Here is a 14318-nt window from a genome sequence, read left to right on the forward strand (position 1 = left end):
AACGCTGCAGCAACAATTCAAGCTCGGCGAGTGATAAAAAAATGAACAAAAAAAAAAACAAAAAGGAAAACAGACAGAAAGGGAAACTTTGGTTTTGTAGTAAATAATCATTTGAAAATACAATTACGCAAGTTAAAATGGTCCACGACTTTTTGGGTTATTGACCGATATTTTAAGAAAAAAAATCCGATATAAACTGACATTCAGAAAGACTTAAAAAATAAGGACAGAAGAAAAACCAGTAAGACAGTTTTTAATTTGAGTTTTGTGGTGATTATATCATGAAAATTCTCCAAGTTATTAAAAAGTTTGACAAATAAATGAGATAAAATCGTTTGAACAATTCTGCAAATTAAATTGTTTCAAGCCAATTAGTTTTTGGGTCATTAACTGATATTTTATGAAAGAAAGAAAGACTACTTAGAGACAAAAATATATAAAGACAGAAATGAAAATGAGAAGAAAAATAGAAACAATTTTTAACTTGGGTTTTGTAAAAGAAATATAAATGAGAAAATACAATTCTGCTAAATAAATTGATCTACAATAAGTAGTTTTTGGGCTATTGCCTGATATTTCTCGAAGAAAAAAAGAAAAGCAAAAAGGAGGAACAGAAAAAAAGATATAACGGGAGCTAGAAGTACCTACTAGAACGAAAGACAGAAAAATAATTTTTACATTTAGCTTTGAAATATTTGAAAAAACATCTTTCAGTACAATTAGTTTTTGAGTTATTGGCGTATGTTTTTGATATTTCATGAAAGAAAGAAATAATACCACTTAAAAATAAAAATTCAGAAAGACAGAAATAAAGATCGAAAGAAAAACAATAAAACAGTCTTTAATTTGGGTTTTGTTAAAAAAACCGTTTGAAAAAATATTCCGCAAAATAAATTGGTTTACAAAAAGTTCTTTTGGATTAAAGAAAGAAAGAAAGGCAAAAAGTGGAAGTGGGAAGATATAGCGAGAGCTAGAAGTACTAAAACGAAAGATAGAAAGATAATTTTTAACTTATGGTTTGTAAAGATTTGAGAAAATAAATCTGTATTTAAATTGTTCCAAGCCAATTAGTTTTTGGAGTATGGCAGATATTTTATGAAAGAAAGAAATACTACTTAGACAAAAATACAAATAGAAAAAAATAAAAAAACATTAAAAAAATACAATAGTAGTTTTTGGGGTAATGGCCGATATTTCAAAAAAGAAAGAAAGACTAACAAAAAGAAGAACAAAAAAATATTCAACAATAGCTTGAAGTACTAAAAGCAATGACCAAAAGATAATTTGTAACTTGCGGCTTGTGGAGATAATATTATTAAAAAAACAACTTTCTAGACAATTAGTTTTTGGGTTATTGGCCTATAATCACGATATTTCATAAAAGAAAAAATACTACGTAAAGATAAAAATTCAGAAACATAGAAATAAAGACGGAAAGGAAAACTATAAAACAGTTTTATAATTCGCAAAATAAATTGGTCTACAATAAGTACCTTTTGGATTATTAACCGATATTTCACGAAAGGAAGAAAGATAATTAATTTTTAACTTGGTTTTGTAAAGATTTAAAAAACAACACTGCATTTAAATTGTTCCAAGCCAATTAGATTTCAGTTATTGGCCGATGTTTCTCGAAAGAAAAAAAGCAACAACAGGAACATAAAAAAGATGTAACGAGAGTTAGAAGTACTAGGACGAAAGACAGGAAAATAATTTTTAACTTGCGGTTTGTAGAGATATAACCATTTGAAAAACTACTTCAAATTACATTATTTTAAGACAATTAGTTTTTGGGTTACCGATTAACCGATATTAAAAGAAAAGAAAAAAAAGATAGAAATACAGAGGGAAAAAACAGTAAAACAGTTTTTCACTTGTTTTGTAAAAAAACATTTAGAAAATATTCCGCAAAATAAATTGGTCTACATTGAGTATATTTTTGGTTATTGACCGATATTTCACGAAAGAGGGAAAGACAGGCAAAAAGAGAAAGATATAACGTGAGCTAGAACCTAGAATTACTAGAACGAATCACAGAGAGATAATTTTTAACTTGCGTTTTGTATAAATTGGAAAAATAGACCCTGCAAATTATATTGTTTCAAAACAAGTAGTTTTCGGATTATTGACCTTTATTTCTACAAAAAATAGAAAAGATTTAACGAAAGACAGAATTGCAGACAAAGAGAGAAAGAAAAGAAGTGTAAGACAAATTTTAATTTGAGATTAATCATGTTAAAATTCAATTCGAGTTAAAAGAAAGAAAGACAGATATATACTTAATTTTTAATTTGCGTTGTGTAGAGATTAAAACCTACGACAAATTGTTTTTTGTTTTTTGTAAATTGGCCAATATTTTATGAAAAAAGGAATGAAATAAAAGAAAAAAGTAAAAATCAGAAAAGAAAAAAAGAATGAACGCAAAAAGCCAAGTGTGGCAAGAGTAATTAACAAAAACTGGGACAAAAAACACAAAGAAAAACAGGATGGAAAAAAAAAACATAAAGGCAGAAAGAAAAACACAATTTTTGACTGGAATTTTGTAGAAAAAACATTTGAAATTACAATTTGCAAATTAAGTTGTTCCACGACATTGGTTTTAGGTTTTAGGAAAGGAAGAATAACGAAAGACAAAAAAATACAAAAGACAGACAAAAAATAGTTTTAACTTGGTTTTTGTTGAGATAAAATTCTTTGGAAAAACAGTTCTGCAGGTTAAATTGTTCCACGACAAATAGTTTTTTGGGTTACATTTTTTCCGGACACAATCCCTCGCAGTTGTTTTCATCTTTGGGCGTTAGTTTCGGCGCAAAGCCGAGTTTTCCGCTGGTGTTGTGCAATTCCTGCGGAGAAGAATGGTCCCGGGCCCGTCGGCAGTAAGCTCACTCGGCGTGGCCACGACGTCACCATCGCCAAGCTATTTTTAGCTCCTCATCTCACAGTGAGAGAGTATGCGGTTGCAAGTCGTCGAGCTCGTGCCAGCCATGCGCCCGCCTAGACGTGCCTACACCACATTCCCTACAACCCCGCACAAGATTCACTTCCTTACACTTTGTTTACTATTTATACACCACATAATTCAGAGATCTATCGACACGGAAAAGGGACGTGGGTGGGTGGCTGAGCGATGATCACCCGCATCTCGCCAATTGATGCCGGCCTGATACGGCACCACCTAGAGCGATCTGGATTCAAAATTCCTCCTCAAAACCATTATCCAGTCGCGCATTTTTGCACAAAATGTGCAATCACTAAATAAAATTAAAGACAACACTTTGTTCATGCCATATAAAATAAAAAAATTTCTGGTGAGACAAGGGAAATTCGTGGACCTTTCAGTGTCTTAACACAAGAATTTGTTCTTTTAACTTAAAAAAAAAAACAGTTGTAAAAGCGTGTAGTCCGGCCCTGATTATGTTACAGGCACTCCCTGCTGTAATTAAAAACCCATTAATCGTTGCTAATTGATATCAGAAGAAATCCTCAATCAATTTCCACCTCGATTTTCATCGATGCTGAAACCTTGAATTTTCATCTGTTTTTAGACGAAAACAAGTTATTTACGTTGCTGAGTTTATAAACAGATCTAACAGAACGCAGCTTCAACTCATGTGGGTGCGATTTAAGGACTTTAATAGTCCTTGCATCTGAGCCTGCTTCCTTGTAGGTGTTTCACAAAGGATTTTCCTAACAAGTAAAAATGGTAAATGAGCTTTTTGGATTGACTTTAGCCAATTAGCCACGTCTTATTTCCATACTTCTCACGATGATATTTGTTAAAACAACAGTAAATGATAGAAGGAAGAGTTTGAATTTCGTTAATGTCTGGTGTTTGGAGTCAAAATACAAACAGTTTTGAGGTACCGCATTACAAGTTTTAAATTCCTGTTTTTTACAAGGACATAATAAATCGTAATTACACAAGTGGGAAAATGATTTTTATGCTCTCGAGCCTTGCATAGCTGACAAACTGGATTGGATGGTTATTCAGAAATACGGAAGATGATAATTTGTGCTTATTTTAATCTATTACAGCCGATTATCATCAAAATTAATTACAATCAACAATTTTACAGCCCTGGGGCCCACTGAGAGCTTTCTCGTCTAATCTGATCCTGTTGAAATACCACTTGGGTTTTTCTTATTTTGAGGTTTAGGCACGATTTCGTGTCATGGTGGGCCCTAATCATCCAGCCTTTTTGTTGTGTTACTTTGCCTATATTCGAGGTTTGATTTGATATTTTGTCACGAAATTGTTGAACACATTGTATCTTTTGGGTTATTGACCGATATTTCACGAAAGAAAGAAAGAAATAAAGGCAAAAAGAGGAACAGAAAAAAGAGATAACTAGAGCTAAAACTCTTTATTTAAATTGTTCAAGCCAATTAGTGTTTTGAATTATTGGCAGATATTTCATGAAAAAAAGAAATACTACTTAAAGACATAAATACAAATAGATAGAAATGAAAATGGAAAGAAAAAGAGTAAACAGTTTTTAACTTGGGTTTTGTAAAAAAATATTAGAGAAAATACAATTCTGCAAAATAAATTAGTCTACAACAGTAATTTTGAAATACCCATTGGCCGATATTTCAAAAAAAAAGAAAGAAAAGCAAAAAGAAAAAAACGATATAACGAGAACTTGAAGTACTAGAACTAAAGACAGAAAGATAATTTTTAAATTGCAGTTTGTATAGATAAAACTATTAAAAAAAACTACTTTTAAGACAATTAGTTGAATTATTGGCCTATAATAACGATATTTTATGAAAGAAAGAAATACTACTTAAAGACAAAAATTCCGAAAGACAGAAATAAAGACGGAAAGAAAACCGGTAAAACAGTTTTATATTCCGTCAGATAAATTGTTCTTTAATAAGTATCTTTTGAGTTATTGACTGATATTTCACAAAGAAAGAAAGAAAGAAATAAAGAAAGGCAGCAAGAGGAACTGAAACAAAGATTAACGAGAGCAAAAAGTACTAGAATAAAAGAGAGAAAAATAATTTTTGAATTTGAATTTTAAAGCGACAAAGTGATAGTTTTTACAAAACGCCAACTTTGCGTTGCTAACTCGAAAGATAATTTTCAAGTTGCGTTTTGTTAAGATTTAAAAAATAACACTGCATTTAAATTTTTCCAAGCCAATTAGGTTTTGAGTTATTGGCCGATATTTCCAAAAAGAAAAAAGAAAAGCAATAAAAGGAACAAATAAAGATGTAACGATAGCTAGAAGTACTAGAACAAAAAAAAATAATTTTTGAATTTGAATTTTGGTTATTCAGAAATACGGAAGATGATATTTTGTGCTTATTTTAATCTATTACAGCCGATTATCATCAAAATTAATTACAATCAACAATTTTACAGCCCTGGGGCCCACTGAGAGCTTTCTCGTCTAATCTGATCCTATTGAAATACCACTTGGATTTTTCTTATTTTAAGGTTGAGGCACGATTTCGTGTCAAGGTATGCCCTAATCATCCAGCCTTTTTGTTGTGTTACTTTGCCTATTTTCGAGGTTTGATTTGATATTTTGTCACGAAATTCTTGAACACTTTGTATTTTTTTGGTTATTCACCGATATTTCACGAAAGAAAGAAAGAAATAAAGGCAAAAAGAGGAACAGGAAAAAGACATAACGAGAGCTAAAGATACTAGAACGAAGAATAGAAAGATAATTTTTAACTTGCGTATTGTAAAAATGTGAAAAAACAACTCTGTATTTAAATTGTTCAAGCCAATTAGTCTTTGAATTATTTGCAGATATTTCATATAGATGGAAATGAAAATGGAAAGAGAAACAGTAAACAGTTTTTAACTTGGGCTTTGTAAAAAAATATTAGAGAAAATACAATTCTGCAAAATAAATTAGTCTACAACAGTAGTTTTGAAATACCTATTGGCCGATATTTCAATAAAAGAAAGAAAAGCAAAAATAAAAAAACGATATAACGAGAACTTGAAGTATTAGAACCAAAGACAGAAAGATAATTTTTAAATGCGGTTTGTATAGATAAAACTATTAAAAAAAATACTTTTAAGACAATTAGTTGGATTATTGGTCTATAATTACGATATTTTATGAAAGAAAGAAATACTACTTAAAGACAAAAATTCAGAAAGACAGAAATAAAGACGGAAAGAAAACCGGTAAAACAGTTTTATATTCCGTCAGATAATTTGGTCTATAATAAGTATCTTTTGAGTTATTGACTGATATTTCACAAAGAAAGAAAGGAAAAAAGACAAAAAGAGGAACTGAAACAAAGATGTAGCGAGAACAAAAAGTAGGTACTAGAACGAAAGACAGAAAAATAATTTTTGAATTTGAATTTTAAAGCCACAAAGTGATAGTTTTTACAAAACGCCAACTTTGCGTTGCTAACTCGAAAGATAATTTTCAAGTTGCGTTTTGTTAAGATTTAAAAAATAACACTGCATTTAAATTATTCCAAGCCAATTAGGTTTTGAGTTATTGGCCGATATTTCCTGAAAAAAAAAGCAAAAAAAATGTAACGATAGCTAGAGGTACTAGAACGAAAAACAAAAATAATTTTTGAATTTGAATTTTGGTTATTCAGCAATACGGAAGATGATAATTTGTGCTTATTTTAATCTATTACAGCCGATTATCATCAAAATTAATTACAATCAACAATTTTACAGCCCTGAGGCCCACTGAGAGCTTTCTCGTCTAATCTGATCCTGTTGAAATACCACTTGGGTTTTTCTTATTTTAAGGTTGAGGCACGATTTCGTGTCATGGTATTCCCTAATCATCCAACCTTTTTGTTGTGTTACTTTGCCTATTTTCGAGGTTTGATTTATTCGCGCAATTTACCACAACAGCTGAGCAGTGGATTCGAGGTTGGCTATAACGATGGGAAGGTATTTATGTACGCGTACCTGAATGCGGATTGCGGTACCTACACGATCTTATTAATCATTCTATAAAAAGTTTTGGCCGAGTAACTGGGTTAATCAATTTAACGCATATATTAATAACTCGAGTACGTTTATTAGAAATTCGCCATAAAACCGCCGTATCAGAATTTTCGATAAACAAGTGTTCCGTGCGATCATTTTTCAAGGTGTCAAGTTCGGAAGAGAAGAACAACAAATTAAATGTTTCGGCCGCTCAAACCCGATCACGGTTCTTTTATTGCAATAATTTATAATTCGGCTTGATTCACGATTTAGCCTTGACCTATGTCAATTGGCAATGCTAGAAAAATCGGACAATAAATCTTATCACGGAGCAAAAATGCAATTTCTATTTAACGATGTGGTAAATAAATTATTATGCATTGTGTATGCGAGAATTCAAATTCAATACAAGATTTTTAAACGCTTTATCAATAATCGAGCAAATAAAATAAATTGAGATACCTATTGTTTATAAGAAACTTATTTTAATTTATTACCGGGGATTATAACCTCTGTTATTGTTTTATATAATTAAACTTGTACTATATTTAATTAAAATAATGCCTCGAACGTTATTCGTAATCGATGTTACGGATTAGAATGACCCGAGTTTGGTTTTTCTTGCGGCAAATTCCTACTCCAGTATGGAATATCAGATATTACAAAGAATAATAAATTGTGTCAGCGGCTTAGCCCCACTTGGATCAAGCGTAGAGTCAATGGCATTTTTGACAAATTTTAGGCCCATACTGGTTACTAATGAACTAATTAACATTGTTAACTCCTGTAGGCAAGATAAACAACAACGTTGGTTCACCGTTTAGCAAGTTTAGTGAAAAATGTACGAAAATATCTGTTCAAAATTACGCGACCTTTGCTATTTTAGCACCTAAAAGTTGCCAAAGCCAACATTTTTTCTAAATCGAATGTATGTCGGAAAGTTCTGGTCACCTGCAGGGTTTTAACTTGTGAGTTGGATTCTGGTTGTGGCGGCGATCATTTCCGCATAAACAATCATCATCCCGACAAAAATGACGTAAAAAGCGCCAGCTGTGAAAATGCTTACAGTCTTGAAAGCAAAAACAGTGCGTTGGTTATGATATTTTCTCGTCCATATGTTTTTCCGAAAGTGTTGTTTTGAATGGTCTCTCACCAACATAAAGAGATAATAACAGATTTGATGTAAATTTTTCGACGAGATGAAAAAGCGTGTATTGTGTGACTGCTTGGAGGAGTGGTTCAGCCGCCCCGATAACCAGTTCCTAATCGCTGAAGAGCGACGTGCATAATGCGACAGGCGCTCGAGGTGTTCAACGTGCCACAACAATTCATGCACACACTCTTCGGCGACATCGAGGAGTCTTTGCCCCGGGGACATAAGGGCCTCGAAAGCCACACACGATGGTGACCTACTACGAAGGCTATTTGCACACTAACTCACTTTCAAAGACACTACTTGGACTCTGGTTCTCAACACTAGTCGCTCGGCGTCAAAAGGTTTACAGTGTGAAGATACATGAAATATTTTGTCACGATAATTTCAATTTCTTGATTGGCTAAACGAAGTAGTTATATCACGAAATAAAAAGAAAAGAGTTACACGAAAAATTAATAAATTAGTAATTCAACTAAAATTACTTAAAGTTGACAAAATAAAATTTACTGTCAAGGTGAAACCCTAAACACGTAAACATTTATGAATTAAAATTGTTAAAAAACAAAAATAACGCCGTGATGTAGTAGAATCTAAAATCACAACACAGTAAAAACTAACATGTCCTAGATGATATTTAGATGAAATGATGACGAAAGTTGAAAAAAAGAGAGATATGCAATAAACCCTGCTAAAGGCAATGCAAAATTTTAAATACACCAATTTTTTTTTAATTATGTCATTGATCACAAAAACCAATTTAATTTCATGTTCAATGTGAGTTAGGAATCACTTTAATATGAAATCCAAATAAGAATTAGTTTTTCAAGAAGTGAGACGTGATGCATTGAGGCTTCAACACAAAAAGATCAAACCAAGAGAAAAAATTCTGAAAGCAGACTTTCCGAAATCAGAATAAATACGGAAAGCAAAATATGGTAATCCTGAAACTCAGGTTCACTACCAGAGTTGCCAACTTTACCACTTACATATTCTCGAATTTTTGAAAATTTTCTTGGTAAAAATCACTATAAACCCCCACGATTAAATTAGAATCGATACATGCATAAAAAAGTAAAAAAGCAAACAGACTAGTATTATTATTGCATTAAACGCTAATAACAAAAAAACAACATAAATAAAATAAATACATTATGATTCTCCAAAGACTATCTCTTAGATTCTACTCTGGTTTATTGCTTGAAAATTCATCTATAGTCTCATTAAGAATTCTTACACATTTTTTTGTGAGCTGTTGATGTACCTGTTCGTAGAGATTGAGAATAATTGAGAAAGATAAACAGCTTAACTGTTTATTCACAAAGATACGTTATGTTTTGTAAACTCTCCTTTAAATTTTTCTTAAGATTCTTCTCTGATTCTTTATGAATTCTTCTTAGATTATTTTATAAACCCTTTATAAGATTTTTTTTAATTCCTCTACAGATGCGTCTTTATAAAATAATTCTGAGTAAGGCTAGAATAGTTATTTTTGTAATGTGCTGCCATTTTGATGCTTTAATAGGCAACGTTATTAAGTGCGATGTCATAATAATCATAACAGTCATAATTTGACGGAACATTTTACGAAAATTTTTAGGTTGTCAGGAGGCGTTCATGCAAGATTCCTTACATTGTCATCCACTCCTGTTTTTTAACAAAACTTTGATAAAACAAAAGTTTTAAATCAATTTTTTACTTTCAAAATTGAGATATTACCAACTGTCACAAAAATTCCTAAATAGACTAAAATAACAATTTTTGTTTAAAACTACAAACAAATAGTATGAAAAACTCGTTTCAAAAGACCTTAAAACACTCATTCTTTTGAAACTGAATTCGTGCTTTAAGGCTGTTCTCATGAAACTTGTTTTTTAATATATTTACTATTCCTTACCGAGTTTGAGTTTAAATCGGACGCTTTATTGCCGAGTGGATTTTTAAATGTCTAGGTAAAATAAATGAACCGATTTACGCAAAAACGGGGTTAATACAACATTTTATTCTTCGAATTAGACTCAACAAGGCTTAAAATTGCTTAAAGTTTTTTTATTTTTTAAATTTTTTTAGAAATGTTTAGACCTTTTTTAGATCCTCAGATATCTCTTAACAGTCTTAACAATTATTTTCTAAACACTCTACCTACTCATAATTATTTTATATAAGTTCTAGGTACAATTTGCGTCCTTTTTAAATTTCTTTCTAGTTGTGTATAGAATTTATCTAGATTAAGCGCATTGTTTCTGAACTCTTCTCAAAATTTTTCTTGAGAGCCTTCTGTAGATATATAATCTGGATACTTTTGCTCTTGATTATTTTATTCTAAATTCCTTTTTAAGAACATTTTGAAGACGTTAGGTATGCAAAGTAATTTTATAAACACTTTGACATTCTCCATAAAGTATTTTTTTTTTTCAATATTTCATTTAATTGTATTTCTGATTAGGTATTTCTAGCACTGTTTCTGTACAAAACTTGACATTTTAAAAACAAAGCTATGGATTTTCTCCTACAGTACGTACCCTTATGGTTAAACACACAAATACAGGGTATTTACGGTCTAGGAGTCGAAACTTTACCTGGTAGGTATTAAAAGAGTGTAGAAATAAGGTAACAGCGAAAACAAGTCAGGGAATTGTTCTTTTTAAGAATGTTATTTAACTCCGAAGTATTGGCACAGGGTTTGAGGGTCACTGGATTAATTTGTCTGTTAAAATATAATTTAATTGTTGCAACAAATAAGAATATTGTAACCACGACAGTGAAAAACGTCACTTCATAATTTTGACAATGTCATAATTTCACTTGACTTTTGTTTCGATGAAAATTTAAATTCGCTGTTTTTTTGTTTGATTATTCCAACCGAAATCGTTTCGACCAAGTTTGGTTTGGGTTTTGTGGAGGTTTTTCATCAAATTTACGTCCCTGGACCACAATTATGAAGATAATGAATTAATGAATTGGTTGTCATAATTAGGACTTACGGCCAAGCACAATTGTTGTAGTCGAAACAGCAGTTTACAAACAAATAACGCAAATTGAATGATTTTTATTTTATATAGTGTTATGGGCTTCTTCTATCACTCACATCATCCCCTTTAAGTTCAACCCCAATACTGTAAACACCCAGTATGTGAAATAGTATTGTCTAAAAATTTCTTAACAATCTTAAAATTCACTATGTTGTCAAATAATTGCAAAGGATCTAAAAGTTTCCATATATATATTCCTACAATTTAGTAAAATTATGAAAAATTCACCATGTTGCTGATTTTGCCATGAAATGGACCAAAGGTAAGAACTAAGGTAGTGGAAGACGGCAAACTTTACTAGAGCGAAGAACTGCAACATGATCTCTCAGAATGTTTTCCAAAAAAGTTTCAACAAATTCGATAAGATTTTGAGGTGTGAATCAATGAAAATTGTGACCCAGCTTGACCCGCGATGGGTCCTCCACTCAAGGTCCGGATTGTTAAGATTTTCGACACATGTGCAACATTTTTCGTAATAAGAAAATAAACACTTGAAAAAAGAAAATAGTGGTATGTAAAATTTGGCATCATGCTGCGTCGTTTCGTGCAATTTCCGCAATAATCCTCAGATATATCTCGCCCACGCCGTGTATCAAATCCAGGACGCTTGTTTAATAAATGTGTTAATTTACGAAAACAAGTCTTCGGCCAACAGGTGCTAGGACACTCCATATAGGTACATTGAGTTGGCGCCGGTACCATCCACGCATAGCTACGTCACCGAAACGTCACACCAACATAAATACTATATAATGTTATTATAAAATGTGACTGTCAAGTCGTAACAAATACAGAATTGTTGTTTATCTCAGCGTATATCTCTGGACCCATCTCAATGAGCAGTAGAACATAAAACAGCCATGGGCCGTGAACCTGAACCGTGCACAGCTACACACTCTTGTTCCTATTAGGAGAGAAGAGAGAGAGCATTCAATGCACTTTATTCCGCTTTGCGTTTGCCAAATTCAGACCGCGATTCCATCACTTTTTATTTTACGGCTTCCTTATGCTCATTTTTCTAAATAGCAGGAATTACGTGAACACTTCACGGCTTTTATGCTGATATTTATTGCTTTAAGCCTCACATAAAGCACAGTAATGAGCATGCAAGATGACGAAATTTCATAATAATATGACTCCATTATCTAATGTATCGACCGAGATGAGAGCCATTGATTAGGCAATAGAAAGTTTTTCAAGATAAATTCAAGCTAAAAGTGCTAACAGGCGTGGGAGTCTCGCGTCCGGATTTTCGGAAAAAGGCTTAGGCTTAAAATGAAGAGGTCGAATTGCATTTGTCAGTTGACAAAGGCGTCCCGCGGGGCCGTTAATTTGTGGAATTTTTCCTCATGTGTTGATTTATTTGTTGGATGCGGAGTGAGCACAAGACTGGTCGCGTCCAGAGGCGGATTAAGCCATTTTTTACAAAAGTGTGTTACAGTGATTGTCGAATAATTTTTTGTATAAATTGTATTGTTCCTGAAACGTTTAGTGTTGTTTTTTATTGCCAGAAGCCCGGGTTGAGTTACTCCGCCTCTGAACGCGTTATTGGTTAAATCTCAGGTTTATCCTTCGAAATTACAATCCGGCAGCGTTATAAAACTAACTGCTCCACATCAAGAATCCCAACATGTTTATCGAACGATATGCTAATATCGAAAGACACATCGCCTACCTCCAAACAAATAAGGAGAGCGCGAAAGAGTTGCACCTCTCTTCTCTTTTCCAACTCGAGCCAAGAACAGTGTAAATTGTAGAATGTCCAAGAGCTTGGGACATTATTTATGCCCGCTTATTACAATCCACATATCCAACCATGCAAGACAGCGTTTGCTTTCATTGCAACAGCAACAACGTAGAAAAATCACCAGATTTAGATTTGAGGCAGATAAATGCGTAAACTGCGCATTTATTCCAATTGAGATGAGTGAGTTTAACTGTTTACCGATTCAGAAAACCAATAAAAATCACCGGCAAAGCAAATGAAGCGAACAATTACGTATTGTTGTCGACATGTAGGCTGCATTTTCTACACAAATTTTAATTAACTGAGTAGGATATCGTCAGGTTTTATTACTATCTATCTAATGCGGTTTTGTTAGAACTCAAAATTATCTCTTTCAATTAAATTTTTTCACGAAACTAATGATCCGGCAAATTGTGGACCTGCACATACTAGAAGAAAGTAATCAAGAACAATCGGCCTCCTAGTTTATTGTCAATCAACTTGATAACATAATTGTGCTAGTTGCGGCCAGGGCACGACCAAATTAACCACTTCATTATTTTAGACACAAAACTAGCTTTCGCGGCGCTGCGGCCAAATTGTGATTAGATTCACCTCAACGAGAGGAGCATAATTTCAATAAAACGCATCTGAAAATTTTTTTCAATTTACAGAACATGATTCTAGCAACAGTTCACAAGTTTTTAATTAATTAAAAATGTAATTTATAAAGTGTGGAAAGGCACTTATTAAATAGTTTTCTTTGATTCCACTGTTCTTGATTTGTTTCTGTTAGACGAAAAAAAAGTGATGAAAATTTAAAACATAAAAAACAAAAAAGTCACATTAATTTTAACATAAATGAATTGACCACAATAATTTTAGTGCGGTCTGCTTAAATTGTGATTAGATTTAAGTAGACTACTACTCCTAAACAATAAATCTAATCACAAGTTCACGAAAGCGAACCAAAAGTGTTTCGCAGTTTTTGCAGTGATTAACCACAATGTTTACAAAATGTTTTTGAAAATTGATATCAAGAAAAGGGTAAATTTTTCAGGTCAAAAGTATGTGTTTAAGAAATAATTTTTATAAGACATTATAGTCAAGCAAGGATTTTTTTCCAATAATAGTGATGGTTTGTTAATAGTTATTTAATAAACTAGTTTGTTAATGAACGCTATTAATAAACGAAACTGTTTAAAGCACGAACGAACGATAGCGAGTGAGTGCCTTTAATAGTTGAATTTATTAATTGCCCATTAACAAACGAGTTTACTACAATATTTTTTTCTTTGACCGTTTTTTGTGACAAAATTTGAAACGAATTACAAATCAAAACCAATATCATCTTTTTCATCGCACAATTACCAACAATTACGAATTACAATTACTTTTTACAATTTCGAAAACACCCATAATGATTTAAACCTAGATTTAAATTCGGACGTTCAGAACATAAACAATGTATCTGTT

The sequence above is a fragment of the Tribolium castaneum genome, chromosome 4 (assembly GCF_031307605.1).
Source record: "Tribolium castaneum strain GA2 chromosome 4, icTriCast1.1, whole genome shotgun sequence".
NCBI classification, from domain to species: Eukaryota; Metazoa; Arthropoda; class Insecta; order Coleoptera; family Tenebrionidae; genus Tribolium; species Tribolium castaneum.